Source organism: Salvia hispanica, chromosome 2 (genome assembly GCF_029641045.1).
Source record: "Salvia hispanica isolate PSC_SH4W2 chromosome 2, Shi_PSC_v1, whole genome shotgun sequence".
NCBI lineage: Eukaryota > Viridiplantae > Streptophyta > Magnoliopsida > Lamiales > Lamiaceae > Salvia > Salvia hispanica.
The window spans coordinates 63,510,422-63,524,159 of NC_142693.1; the positions used below are offsets into that span (position 1 = coordinate 63,510,422).

General features: G+C 38.9%; 2 pseudogenes across 2 annotated transcripts; both read right to left on the bottom strand.

The window, feature by feature from the left end:
• Positions 1 to 1,264: 1,264 nt before the first annotated feature.
• On the bottom strand, positions 1,265 to 4,453 carry LOC148932897 (disease resistance protein RGA2 pseudogene; annotated as a pseudogene).
• A 1,646-nt stretch (positions 4,454 to 6,099) lies between these two features.
• LOC148932898 (disease resistance protein RGA2 pseudogene) lies at positions 6,100 to 9,847 on the bottom strand (annotated as a pseudogene). Of its 2 annotated transcripts, none has more exons than XR_016136021.1 (2): positions 6,458 to 9,847; positions 6,100 to 6,361 (listed from the first exon to the last, which is right to left on the bottom strand). The product of XR_016136021.1 is annotated as a disease resistance protein RGA2 pseudogene, transcript variant X1 (transcript). The 2 variants fall into 2 exon arrangements; XR_016136022.1 differs by having other exon boundaries at positions 6,454 to 9,847.
• Positions 9,848 to 13,738: the final 3,891 nt, after the last annotated feature.

The window sequence follows — 13,738 nt, forward strand, 5'->3', positions numbered from 1 at the left end:
TTGTACTATAAAAGTTGAGGAACCTAACACCTAAACTTGTCTTATGTTCAGTAATTCAAATGTTAGCAGTTGAATAATTAAGATTGAATTTTTTATTTGTTTGATGCTATGATTCGGAAGACCTTATGATTAATATAATAATCCCTCCGTCTCATTATGTGTCCCATTTTGACAGGCACGAGCTTTAAGAAATGTACAGGGAAGTGAGTTGAAAATGACAGTAGTATATGTGTCCTACTTTTATATACTCCCTCGATTTCTTAAAAAATAAGAACCTTAGAAATGACACAGGTTTTAATATAAAATTGGTAACGTGAGAGACAAGGGAGAACAAGTGGGTAAAAGTAAGAAAGATGACGAGAAAAAGTAATGTATTTAATGTTATGGATTGTAGGATCCATTTTCAAAAACAGAAAGTTTCTATTTTTAGATAGCAGATAAAAAAATAAAGAGTATTTATTTTTAGGAAACAGAGGGAGTATTAGTTTTATAATATAATAATGTGATGAGAGATGAGTTAGTGGAATATGGGATCCATTTCCAAAAGTAATAAAAATAAAGTGGGACAACTAACAAACAACGGACCAAAATAGAAAACTAGGACACATACTGGAAGACGAAGGAAGTAATAAAGAGCGGAGGCACTTTCTCTCGCGCACAAGGTGAGCGCAAATTAAGGCGGCGGAGGCTCACGAGGAAGGAGACGGCGACGAAAACATAGAAAAAATTGATTACAAGATCTTTGCAAAAGGTAACGAAAACTGAAAAAATGTTCATAAGATCTTTGAAGAAGGCAGCAAAAATGATCACAAGATCGTCTGAGGGTGCATGATGCAAACCAAGATCAATACCCATAATCTCATCTGCGGAAGGGATAAACTTGGCTTCGCACGTCCCTTTTCCGATCACTCTTTCTCGAGGAATTCCCTTTTCCACTAGTTGGCACATATCTTGCCTATGTAACAACATTTAAGGTTGACAATTAAATTTGATGACACACCAACATCATATAGACAATAACAGCAATACATCAAAAAATTAGCTAAGATCTTCTAAAAATCTTAAACACTCAATTCTGAAGTATATATACATCATAAACATCAATAGTGCATATTCTGCACATATCATAAACATATTATAAACAAAGAAACTCAAGGAACTGATGAACATATGTTAACACTTACCTGGCAGAAACAGGCAAATAAGGATATCTTGTACTTATGTAACTTATCAACCAAGAACTGAATCATCAAAAATAGTTGAATTATATTGGAGAAAGAAAAATGCTGCGAACGTGAGCAATCTTGTGCCAATCCTCTCCACTTCCTTTCTGACATCGCCTTCCCAGCTGTGGGCATGCAATGATGCTTAGCTTTTTCAGATTTGGCAGAGCTGGAATCGACATAACCTTTGGACAGCATATAACATAGAGTGAATTAAGAGATGGTAGCTGATCTGGGAGTGATTCGAGCTCGGGAAGATCAATTAGGTGAAGCGAAATGAGCTGCGGAAAGGCTTGAGGCAAGCGCGTCATCTTGGGAAGACCATGTAACAGGAGCCAATCAAGATTATGGAGATGTTTAATATCCTCTGATAGCTCTACAAACTCTCGGCAATTCACTATCAGGAGGATATTCAGAGCAGTAAGGTGCCTCAACATCCCTTCTGGTAAAGATCTCATTGTTTGACAACTGAATAGATTTAATCGGGTAAGCTCTTTTAAGGCCTGCAGACCTTCTCTTGTCACAGATATCTCTTTTACACCCGTCATTGTCAGTGTTCGGAGCTTACTGAATTTTGCCAGTGTTACTATTGGGAAACAAGTCAGGCTCTTCTCAAATTCCAGACTGAGACACCTAGGAATGTCCTGCTCAGATAATAAACCCAAATTTGAGCTACTGCATCTTAGTTCCTCCAACTTTTGAAAGGATGAGAGTGTTAGCAGTATTAATGAAGAGCAACGCGCAATCTTTAGAGTTCGAAGATCTGGGAATGCTTCTCTACTCTCATGCTCCTTTGAGAGTCCCTTCAGATTAGGAAGATTAGTTAAATGCAATTCTTTCAAAGCTGGGAACTGTATCTTTGCTGGGTGTCCACTCCCAACTTCTTCAATAATATATTCTACCCACATATTCTTTAAATACAACTTCTCAAGATGAGGTAACTCTCCCAGTTTTGGAAAACGTCTAATATTTTTGCAATCAGTTATATCTATATGAACTATTTTTCTCTGCATTGAATTTTCCATCCAACGTGGAAGATATCTACCACTGAAGCCTTTTATATAAAGAGATTCAAGATTGGGGTGAGGTTCAAGCGCTTCCAAAACCTTTTCTTCAACTTCCTCCTCTACCTTGGATCGATAATTTCTTTCCCATGACAATCTCAACTCTCGAAGATTATTTTTCTCTGCAATCTTTGCTCTCTTTGCATCCATACGGTCTTTTACCCTCTCCAGATGCTTAATCTCAAGCCTTCCACCGAGGTTCAAGCATTCGAGTTCTCCAAGGTGGTTATCTCTCTTGAGACCCACAACAAACATACTCAATGTTTTTAGGCCTTTTAATTCTCTCATTTTGGATGGCATCTCACACAATGAATCACACTCCCACAAACATAGATGCCGGAGATTGCGTAAGGATATGAGATTTTTAGGCAAAGCCACAAGCCTATCACAGTAATCCAAGTTGAGGGTTTGCAAGTTCCAAAGAGTACATAACAAGTTGGGGAGAGTGCGAATTTCAGAACGAGACAAATTTAAGTATCGCAAATGTTTTAGGTTTCCAATAGAAGGAGGTAAATCTTTTATTGCTTGACCAGTTGCATTTAATACTCTTAAACTTGTGAGCTCCAGGATGGAAGGAATGTTCATATCTTGGTGAAAAGTTTTAGGAAACAATGCATATTTTCCTAGCAAATTTACCTCGCGGATAGTTGACGCACTTGCAAGATTTCCTTCACTTTGTACTCCGGGAACTTTGTTCTCCATTATTGATTTGGCCTGATCATGAACGAGATCATGCATTCCAATCTTGTTGTTGCTGTCGACAATAAGAAGGGATCTGAGCATCAACTCATTACATATTTGATTTCCAACATCTTCCACTTGTAAATTCCCTTTTGATGAAATGTAACCATGAGCCATCCATAAGAAGATCAGATCTTTCTTTTCAATGTAATAGTCCTTAGAAAAGGCTGCAAAATAAGCAAAGCATTGTCTCAGCTCTAGCGGAAGATGATGATAACTCAAACTCAAAGCTGGTATTATCAAACTCTCTTCTGCCGACAACTTCCATATCTCATAGTCTCTCACATGTATCCATTCCTCTTCTATCCTTTTGAACCGCAGGATTCCTCCAAGCGTTGTAGCAGCCAGGGGCACTCCAGCACATTTATTCACGATCTGTTGCCCAATTATTTCCAGCTGTGGAGACAGCTCTTCGTCTGGTCCTAAGGCGCGTTGCTGTAGCAGCGCCCAACAGTGCTCATCCGACAGCCCCTTTAGGAAATAACATGGAAGTGTTGTCATTATATCAGCAACCTTCTTTTGGCGTGTGGTGACGACAACCGATGAACCAGCTGAGCCACATGATAAAACATCTCTCAACTCAAACCATTTATCCTGGTTGTCATTCCAAACATCATCCATCACAATCAAATATCTTTTTTGGCTCAACAATTCCCAGAGGCAACGCTCTGTAGCATCCAAGTGGTGCAGATCCGTTGCTTTTCCACTCCCCGTGGCAGATTCAATCATGGCCTTCACCAAAGTTTTCATTTCAAAGTTATCAGAAACACAAACCCAAATCCTTACATCGAAGTTTTCTTCCACCCGTGGATCGTTAAAGACTAGTCGAGCAAGAGTGGTCTTGCCAAGTCCGCCAATACCGATGATTGGAAGCACAGACATCTCCTGTTTATCCTTCACTTCACTCACCAACATCTTCACAATCTTGTCTTTATCTTCTTCTCTGCCTTGAATATTATTGGACTCCTTCAATAGGGACGCCGTCTCACGCGACGCAAGAGAAACTTCTCTTGGCCTATGAACAGGAATCTCGCTCAGATGAAATTTAGTGCGCTCCTCAGCAATGGCCTCCACTTTCTCGTTAACTTGCTTCATTCTCCTTGCGATGTTGTGGCGATACAAAATTTTCTTGAGGCTATAGCGACTGTATAATGAATGAGAGTGGTTGAGTTTGGAGACATGAGTGTTGCACTCATCCAATACGTCATCAACCTCGTAAGCAATAGCGTTGAGCTTTTGAAGCCAGTTTCGAATTGCCTTGCTCTCGGTTTGCTTGTCTTCAGCATCTTCCAACACAGCTTGGATGGTGGTGATAGTGCTGCAGAGCATCTTCATTTCTTTGTCGACGCCCAAGATCAGGCCAATCTCCCGGATGATAAGAGAGATCAGTTTGTCAAGAACGAGTTGGAGAAATGCCTCTGCCATTATGGAACAACAATAATTACGGATTCTTTTTCTGATAGGCAAAGCAGATATGAGAAATGAATGTCACAGGATGATGGTATCTTGGTATGTTAGCATTGTCACTTTGTTTTTGCAGGAATTGAATTGTCTTTTGTTCAATAATTCAAATTTTAGTAATGGAATAATTTGATGCATACTAGACGATTTGTCCATATGTTAATCAAGATTAAATTGTTTATTGGTTTGATGATAAGATCTACTTCACCCTATTAATTTCATCCCACTTAACATTTCGAACCACTCCCTAAGACCACTTACATTTAATAAATAAATTCTGATGAGTGAAAATTTACATATCATTGAAGTTATATATTAATAATTTACACTTGAGAAACTTGGTTAAGATCTTATAAAAATAAGAAACAATTATTTCAGAAGTACTATAATACATCATAAACATCAAAACTTCGTATTCTCTACTATAAACAGAGTAACTCCATATAAGTGATGAACATATGCTAAGACTTGGCAGAAACAGGCATATAAGGAGATTTCTACTTATGTAAATTATCAACCGAGTTTAAGGTGAATATGAAAATTTGATCGACCTTTGCATTTATTGCGGCATGTATGCTCCCCTTGATGCAAACAGTGCTAATACGTATGGTCCGTGGATGATTGTTGAAAAAACGAAGGCAGGGGTGACGTATGAAGGAAAAAGGAAAGGAAAACGTGGAGTCGTGTGGAGGCTCTAGATTCGCACCTTTGCAGGAGGATGACGAGACTCAGCTGGCACAAGCATCAGAAATCATCAGTGACTCCCCTTGTTCAAGAGATTGGTATTTTGAAAGTATTTAGCACACTAACAGGGTACCTACCTAGAGCATCGACACTGGAATCTAAATAGGACTTTGTTGATCGCACTTTATCGAGCCCTTCCCTTTTCCACTAGTCATGCCATATCTGGTCTATGTTACGACACCAACACTCGTCACACTAGCCAAAGGAAATAGCTATGGTTGACAATGAACAATGATGGCATATGAACATATCTAGTCATGATCCGCCACTCATCTGTTGAATCTTCGATGATGGAGTGCAACAATAATATTTTACCCACAGGCATAACGCAACTTTCAAAATCACCATCCTTTTCTCGTACTCCATCGGCTACACACCACAATTTAATTCACGTCTCACACTTAGCAATACAACCATCAAGCTCTCAAACTTCTCCCCATCTCCCACTTCTTCCTCTCTTCATCTCCCTTGCGAAAATCTTGAGACCTATTCAAGCTAGGGCAGCATGTACGAGAGGTGAGGAGTCAAGCTAGTGGAGAATATGAACATGTGAAACTGGAACTGAAGGAAACAGCATAACATAACCAACGTAATAGGATCATTCTCCGCTGCCTCCAACAATTCAGTGTTTACACCGTTAACGGCCATGATTCAGGTCGAGAAATGTATGACTCGATTGAATTTCAAATATTGGCAAACAAAATATGTAATTCTACCGAACACAACACCTTAAGATAGCAAAGAAATAGATGAGTAGAAAAGAAAGACAGTAATGTACTTGCAAGATAACTCAGAAGAATTACAGATAATCTCTAAACACTATAGCAAAGAAATAGATAACTAGATATGAGTCGAGTCGAGTCAAGTCGAGTCAAGTCAAAAAACCTTCCCTTAAACTAATATGACAATAGCAGTTTAGAAAATAAAATCATCTCTTCAAACTTGGTTCTCCAAGTAAAATCATCTAACTACAAACTCAGAATCAAAATCTTTCCACCAAATACTTTAAAAAGCTGAGTAAAACAGAAATTCAGCCACATATTCTAAAACACTTGCATTCTAAAACAGAAATTCAGCCACACTCAAAGCTGTACTACTTTGTGCCAACTTTCCAAAGTTCCTTCAACACTGAAAAAGAAAGAAACAAACAACAGTAAGAGTTAGTGCATTGTATGTAAATAACAAAATAAATAAAGAAGAATACATTGAAATACAATTACTCGCCATCTTTGTAATCTTTCTCCAATGCTGTTTCTGGTACATCTTCTTAATCTTGAAGAATGATGTCACCACATATTACATAAAATCAACAAAAAATAGTTGAGCTAATTTGGAGAAACAGTGATGCGGTGAACGTGGGCAATCTTGTGCCAATCCTCTCCACTTCCTCTCTGACATCGCCTTTCCAGTTGTGGGCAACCAGTGACTGTTAGCTCTTTCAGATTTGGCAGTTCAGGAATCGATACAACCTTTGGGCAGTCTGTAACTTTGAGTGTATAAAGAGACGGTAGCTGATCTGGGAGTGATTCCAGCTCAGGAAGATCTTCTAACACGAGCCAAGTGAGGTGCTGAAAGGCTTGAGGCAAGTGTGTCATCTTGGGAAGACTCTCTAACACAAGCCAATCAAGATTATGGAGATGTTTAATATCCTCTGGCAGCTCTACCAATTCTGGGCACTCCGATAATCGCAGGGTCTGTAGAGCAGTAAGGTGACACAACATCCCTTCTGGTAACCATCTCATTGTTCGACAACTGTCTAGACTTAAAAGTCTAAGCTGTTTTAAGGCTTGCAGACCACTTGTCACAGATATCTCTTTGGGAAACTTAATTCTTAATGACTGAAGCTTACTGAATTTATTTAGTGTGTCGATTGGAAAACATGTTATGCTCTCCTCAATTTCCACGCAAAGACTCCTAGGAATGTCCTGCTCAGATAATAACGCCAAAGTTGAGCTACTGCATCTTAGGTTCTCCAACTTTTGAAGGGATGAGAGTGGTGGCAGTATTAATGAAGAGCAACATTCAATCCATAGGATTTCAAGATTTGGGAATGCTACTTTACTAACTTGCTTCTTTGAGAGCCCTTTCAAATTGGGAAGATCAATTAAATGGAGTCTTTTCAGAGCCACAAACTGTATCTTTACTGGGATTCCATTCCCAACATCTTCTTCAATAATATACTCCACCCCCACATTCCTTAAGAACAGCCTCTCCAGATGAGGTAACTCTCCCAATTGTGGAAAATGCCTACAATTTTCGCAATCACTTATATCAATCTTAACTATTTTTCCTAGAGTTGAATTTGACATCCAACTCGGAAGAAATCTACCACTGAAGCCATTTATAGAAAGAGATTCAATATTTGGACAAGGTTCAAGTGCTTCCAACACATGTTCATCAACACCCTCCTCTAACTTAGATAGATCATTTCTTTCCCATGACAATCTCAATTCTCGAAGATTGTTTTTCTTTCCAATCTTTGCTTTCTTTGCATCCATATGGTCTTTTACTCTCTCCAAATGCCTAATCTCGAGCCTTCCACTAAGGTTCAAGAATTCCAGTTCCTCAAGTTGGTTATCTCTCTTGAGACCCACTACAAACAAACTCAATGTTTTTAAGCCATTTAGTTCTCTCATTTTAGATGGCATTTCAGACAACGACTCGCATTCCCACAAACATAGATGTTGAAGATTACGTAAGGAGGTTAGCTTCTTAGGTAAAACCACAAGTTTACGACAGTAATCCAACTTGAGGATTTGCAAGTTCCAAAGTTTACACAACGAGTTGGGGAGTGTGTGAATTTCGGAACTAGACAAATTCAAGTAACGCAAATGTTTAAGATTACCGATGGAAGGAGGCAAATCATTAACTGATTTTGCATTTACTACTCTTAAACTTGTGAGCTCAATGATGGAGGTAATGGTCATATCTTGCTGAAAAGTTTTAGGAAACAGAGAAGTTTTTTGTAGCAAATTTACCTCGCGGATAGTTGATGCACTTGCAAGATTTCTTTCACTTCGTATTCCGGGAACTTTGTTCTCCATTATTGATTCTGCCATATCATGAACGAGATCATGCATACCGATCACTGTGTTGTTATCAATATGTGTTTGTAGAAGAGATCTAAGTAATAACTCATTACATATCTGATTTCCAACATCTTCAACTTGTTGAGACTCTTTCGATGAAATGTAGCCATGTGCTATCCATAGAAGGATCAATTCTTCCTTTTCAATGTAATGGTCCTTTGGAATGGCTGCCAAATAAGCAAAGCATTGCCTAAGCTCCAATGGAAGATGATGATAACTCAATCTCAATACTGGAATTATCAAACTCTCTTCTGCTGACAACTTCCATATCTCACTATCTCTCACATGTATCCATTCCTCTTCTATCCTTTTAAATCGTAGTATTCCTCCAAGCGTTGTTGCAGCCAGGGGCACTCCTGCACATTTCTTCACGATTTGTTTCCCAATAATTTCCAACTGGGGAGACACCTCTTCTCTTGGTACAAAAGCGCGCTGCTGTAGCAGTGCCCAACAATGCTCATCTGACAACCCCCTTGGGTGATGACATGGAAGTGTTCTCATTATATCAGCAACCTTCTTCTGACGCGTGGTGACGATAACAGATGAGCCGACTGACCCACATGATAGAATATCTCTCAACTCAAACCATTTATTTTGGTGATCGTTCCAAACATCATCCATGACAATCAAATATCTTTTTTTGCTTAACAGTTCCCAGAGGTGACGCACTGCAGCATCCAAGTGCTGCAAATCCCAAGCTTTTCCACTCCCTGTCGCAGATTCAATCATGGCCTTCGCCAAAGTCTTAATCTCAAAATTATCAGATACACAAACCCAAATCCTTAGATCAAAGTGCTCTTCCACCTGTGGATCGTTGAAGACTAGCTGAGCAAGAGTTGTCTTTCCAAGGCCGCCAACGCCCACGATTGGCAGCACAGACATCTCCTGTTTCTCCTTCACATCATTCACCAACATCTTGACAATCATGTGTTTATCTTCTTCCCTGCCATAAATCTGATGAGAATGGTTCAACAGGGAAGCTGTCTCGCGCGAGGCAAGAGCAACTTCTCTTGGCCTATGGACAGGCATCTCGCGCAGATGAATATTAGCGCGTTCCGTAGCAACATCGCCCGCAATCTTGTTAACCTGCTTCATCCTCCTTGCGATGTTGTGGCGATACATAATTTTCTTAAGGCTGTAGCGACTGTGTTTTGAATGAGAGTGGTTGAGTTTGGAGACATGAGTGTTGCAGTCATCCAATATGTCATCGATCTCATAAGCAAGAGCGGTGAGCTTCTGCAGCCATTGTCGAATAGCCTTGCTCTCGATTTGCTTGTCTTCAGCATCCTCTAACACAGCTTGGATGGTGGTGAGAGTGCTCCGGAGCTTCTTCATCTCATAGTCGACGCCCAAGATGAGTCCGATCTCCTCCTTGATAAGAGAGCACAGATTATCAAGAAGGACTTGAAGAAATGCCTCCGCCATTATGGATCAACAACAATTAACGATTTAATCTGAATTAGAATGATGAATGTGAGAGGATGAATGTAACTGGTTTAAGTCCTTTACTTTTCAATCTGAATTTGCAAGTATTGATTGTCAAAGCCAAAAGTAGAATTAAATGTTTACTGGGACCACCCTGCTTTCCCTTCAAACTTTTTCCATAGCTTGCGTCCACCCTCTAAACATTTGGAATCACTCATTGGGGCCACGTTGCATTGCCGTTCTTCAATAATTTATAAGTGGAGACCACTTAGCTGCCCCGCTGTCCAAACAATTGATGCAATATATTTGACATTTACATTTACTAAATAAATTTCTATAGGGGTGTAACTTTAGAAAAACTCAAAATATGAACCTTTTAGCCACATTTCAGTGTCTTCCTGCGAATATAAGTATGATTTTTTACAATATGAAACAAATCCACCTACATCTTGATGACTCGACTTTAAAGCAAAGCCTTTCACTATCCTTCGAAGCATAGAACCATTTTACATGAATCATTCGTACTGAATAGGATCCTTCACTGCTAGCACCAATACTTCAATGTTGACACCGATTAACCCTCAAGGGCTATGACTCAGGCAGAAAAACCTGAGATGGAATTTCAAATGTTGGAAACAAAAGATGTTCTATTCATGTGGTGAAATCCAGATGATTTCTCGTGGAAGGAATATGTGTTGGAACGACATTACACACATTTCATGCACACTATACACACTTCACATTCTATACACTAGACAATACCCACACTTCCACACATTCACTCACTGCACACACTTTCACACACTATACACATTTCGCCAATGCTTCACATTTTACACCCATTACACACATTTCATGTAACATTCCGAATTTCCGAACCCTAATTTAGAGCCCTAGAATTAATTATTGATGACGTGGAAGATATGAATTATTTGATAAATGAATTTATTGCATGAGTTTCGTTGACCGGGAAGTTTGAAAAGTCAAATTTGATGACTATGTGACGTGGCGTGTGATTTCTTGAATTATGAGATTATGTGGCAAATTAATTATCTAAGGGTGAGTGAGAATATTAGAGAAAATTTTCATAAATACTTGCCACCCAATTCTTGTAATTTTCGAACCCTAGACCCCCTTTGAAGAGAAATTCTATTTCTTCCGGAATTGATTTAATCAGTGGGATATTTATCCAAATTAAAATCCAAGAGCCAATTATTTCCTTATTTTAAAGGAGGAAAATCGAGCCCCTTATTTTTCTAGGTGATTTTCGAAAATCACCCATGTAGGGAAGGAAATATTATTTTGCTTATTTAATTGATCCCTTATTTGATTTCCTTCCATACTTAGAATTTAAATATTCTACCAAATCTTTCCATATCTCAAGAGATCTTGTCTTACTTTATTCTAGTCAATACTTAAAATCCATGCCTTATTTAAAAGGCATAGGAGGCGCCACTTTTCACTCCAAATTGGGAGAATTCTTATTTTTATTTTGCTCTGTGATATTTTATTCTACTCCGTAAAATATACCAAAACAAAATCTTGGCCATCCTAGAAGCCTAATTTTCGAAAATTTGGAGATATTGCCTTAGAGTCTATTTTTGTTAATTCTTCTTCCCTACTTCACAATATTTATTTATTTAATTATGGAGAATGAGATCTTACCAAATATTCTATTCTAATTACCTAAAGATCTTGTTGAGCACTATAAATAAGAGAAGACCCCAACCCTAGACCCCAAATTTTCGGCCCCCACCATTCCCCACTCTCTCAAATTTTCTTCTTCTACTCTCCAATATTTTGCTATCTTTTGGAGAAGAATTGAAGTTTAATCCAAGAACTTTGAAGAATCAAGGCTAATACTTGTTTTCTACCGATCGTTTTGCTCTAAAAGGTATTTTGGTTTAAGAGTTATTCTTATTCTTCTTCTACTTCTTCTTTTTCTTCTTCTAACCGATTAATCGGTCTTCTTGAACCCTCATGCATCTTGGTTGAGTGAAAGAGGGATATAAAGGGATGTGGGAACATGTGTGTGTGTGTGCCGTGTATGTGTGTGTGTGGCGTGTGTGTGTGTATGCGACGTGTGTGTGTGTAGTGTTTGTATGGTGTGTGTTTGATGGTTAAATAATCTTGTGTGATAAACATGATCTTGATAAATTAGTAATGATAAAATAAATCGTTGGGAAGAGGGAAAAGTAATGAGACATGCATGAGTAAGAGTAGTATTGAACCTAATTTGTGATATGTGCCTATGTGATTAAAAGGTGAAACTTTGGTTGCGAAGCCGGATAACGGAAAAGCGAAACTACTTGAAAACTAAGCAGTCGAGGTGGGCTTTACTCTTAAAACTCTCTTTTATTTTGTCAAAAATATTGATTGGTGTTATAAGGGTGGTTTAACTGTTATGTCATGCCTATGTTTGTTTATTTGTGATATTGTGCGCCTGATGCCTAGTTTGTGAGTTCGCTCCATTGGGCTATATGGTTATGGATGTGATTATACGAATTCGGGTCTGAGTACGGGCCGCAAACCCTACCAGACTGTGTACACTAGGGGATCGGGAGCCGTCCTTGCTAGTCGGCCGGTCTCGTGGGCGAAAAGTGTGGCCACACTTTCGTCGCACCATGGAATGATTGTGATTGTTATTTTGATGAGGAACATGGGGAGTTATTTTGACTGGCCAGTCTATGGAAAATATATTTTGTGATACTCGTGATATATCTCTTATAACTGCTTAAAACTCGAGTTCACTTAGTAAGGGTGGCATAACTTATAAAATGTTTTGGCAACGAGCTCACTGAGTATTTCAAAATACTCAGCCCTGCATGTGTTTTCCTTATGTGCAGGTTGAATGATGACGAGCGGTGGCGGGTGTTGAGCAGATTAATTAATTAATATGGATATGTTGAACTTCAAGCGTAGTTGTGTCTTCATACATAGCTATACTTTCTCTTGGTCGTTTTCCGCTGAATTATGATACACTTTAGAATTTCTTTTTGGAATATTTGCATCTTGCCTTCGTTTGAGGCCTTAGCCTTTTTCTTTTGACTTTGTCTTGGATATTATGTCGTACTCTTAAGATATTTTGATCGTCATTTATGATGTCTTCTTTCCTTTAAACTTCTAGGTTAAGTTGTTGCATTAAATACTCTGATATTTCTTCCAATTGTTTTGGTCAGTACACTTTAAATGAAACCCTAGCCTATGTTTACTTCTCTAGAGTCGGTTTTGGGTAGCAGCCGCCGCATTTATTATAACCTAGGAGGGCGGGCTGTTACAGTTGGTATCAGAGCCTCAGTTCTTTCCGCTCTGGACCCAAGAGTCTTTTCAAACTTTAGGTAGTCCATGAAATCTTTTGTGTAAATGAACTAAATGTGAAAGGCTCAACACCGCAACTCGTCTCGTCCAACCGCAAAGAAAGAGGTACTAGATATTTTGTGACTTGTGCTTGAAACTTGATGCTTTTGGAAATATTGTGAATGGGAAGTGACGCTTTCTGAATGATGATTTGTTGAATATGAGAACTTGTGAAAAGCATGCTTTATATGCTAGAAATATTATGAATGCGAAGCGATGCTTGTTGAATGATTTGTTGAATGTTACATGAGAACTTGTGAAAATTTGTGAAATGCGAATGTGATCACGTGAAACTGAGTTGAAATATTGCTATGCTTAGACTTGGACTTTTGGACCTAGCATGCTTTAGCTACGATCACAACGCTTGTACCAACAATAGAAACGTAGAGTGACTAGTATAAGGCCGTTAGTGTATGTGGGAATTCGATGAAACGCAAATGGAAAACGCGCAATTAGTTATCTAAGAACGGGAACCTTGGACGCGACGTTACCCTTGTACCATCACCTTTTGACTTTTATACACTTTCACAGCACCATTTGAGATCACGCACTTTCCACTCTTTTCCACCTTTGTGACGGTGCTGACTTGTTCCTTTCCCCTTTTTGTAGATGGTTCAACCCTATCACGCCCTTA